General features: G+C 34.8%; 1 protein-coding gene across 1 annotated transcript in view; it reads right to left on the bottom strand.

Moving 5' to 3' along the window:
* The window catches only part of PIAS1 (protein inhibitor of activated STAT 1), a 144,011-nt gene that overhangs the window by 97,482 nt on the left and 44,877 nt on the right, over positions 1 to 1,652 (bottom strand). The gene's annotated exons all lie outside the window — the stretch shown is intronic.

The raw sequence follows: 1,652 nt of genomic DNA, 5'->3' as shown, positions 1-1,652 counted from the left end.
TCAAAAAAAAAAAAAAATTTAGTACTGAATTATGGAGTATTCTGTAACTTTAACATAATATTCATGTTAGTCAAAGTGGAAACACTTTGGATACAACCCAAAGTGATGGATACTGCCCATCAATGCTTCCACCATTCTTTTTATTTCTAAACATTCTTTTTATTTCTAAACATTCATACATTTAAAATCATGCTTTTAAGAGCTTAGTTTTGACCTTTAGCTGGCTAGCTGATCGTAACTATTACTTGAGTATAGAATGTAACAAGCACATTTAATTTTTCATTATTTCCCCTTCCACTAGATTTAAGCAAATTTTAAGATATTCAGAAGTAAGCTGAATGTTTTAATATACACAGTTTGTATTTTAACTAAAAGTTAAACAAAAGTTCTGGTAACTCTTTTATGATTTTATTAGATGATTCTTATCCTTTCTTACAATCCTATTTCTTTATTTTGGAAACATATATTAACTTTTTTAATTGTCCATAGCTAATAGAAGAATTGAGAGGTGAGGCAAAGGTGATTGTAAAGTAAAATGTTTGATTACATACTTTTTCTTTTAATCTAGAGATTGATACCTAAAGATGATAGATTAGAATTCCTCATATATACTGTGAAGTTTACAGGTCCAAACAGACCTGTTTAAATACCATTTAATTTACAGTACATACTAATAAAGATTATTATGTAATATTAAAACTACAAAACCTCTCTCATGTATGTAATGAATGCAACACAAAACGCATTCATTAATTCAATATTCTGATCCCATTTTTCTTTCTTTTTTTTCTTTTTAGAGACAGATCTCACTTTGTCACCGTTGGTAGAATGCCATGGCATCACAGCTCACAGCAACCTCCAGGTCTTGGGCTTAGGCTCTTGGGCCAATCCTGAATAGCTGGGATTACAGCTGCCAGCCACAACGTCTGGCTATTTATTTTGCAGTTTGGCCGGGGCCAGGTTTGAACCCATCACCCTCAGTATATGGGGCTGGGGCCCTAATTCACTGAGCCACAGTGAATGAAATGATTCCATTTTTCTATAATGACTTCTATTGAAAAAAATCAGGGAGATATTTCTCAATAAGAATAAGAGCAAAAGACATTATAAAATTACGAAACTATTTCTAAGAACAACTTTTTAAATCTTTTACTCTCAATACTTATATTATAGGATGACCATTGGCTTTGGAGTCAAACAAACCTGCATTCAAATCTTGACCCCTTCACTTAAACTTTGTAAATTACCTCTCAACTATCTCTTTAATAAAATACAGGCTGTAAGTTTAACTTTCCAGAAGTTGTTTTGAGGTTTAAATGAGATATATTAACATACGGTTCCTAGCTTAGTGCAGTTAGGTGCCCAATAATTTTTAGTTGTGTATTCCCTTTCTCCCTGTAAGTTATATTAAAGACTTCATGATAGGCTTAGTGCTTGTAGGTCAGTGGTTCCGGTGCTGGCCAAATGCACGGAGGCTGGTGGGTTCGAACCCAGGCCAGGTCAGCTAGAACAACAACGACAACTGCAACAAGAAAATAGCCAGGCATTGTGGCGGGCACTTGTAGTCCCAGCTACTTGGGAGGCTGAGGCAAGAGAACAGCTTAAGCCCAAGAGTTTGAGGTTGCTGAGAGTTGTGATGTCACAGCACTCTA

Source organism: Otolemur garnettii, unplaced genomic scaffold (assembly GCF_000181295.1).
Source record: "Otolemur garnettii isolate 467f Iridium unplaced genomic scaffold, OtoGar3 scaffold00011, whole genome shotgun sequence".
Taxonomy (NCBI): Eukaryota; Metazoa; Chordata; class Mammalia; order Primates; family Galagidae; genus Otolemur; species Otolemur garnettii.
This window is presented reverse-complemented; position numbering and strand designations above follow the sequence as displayed.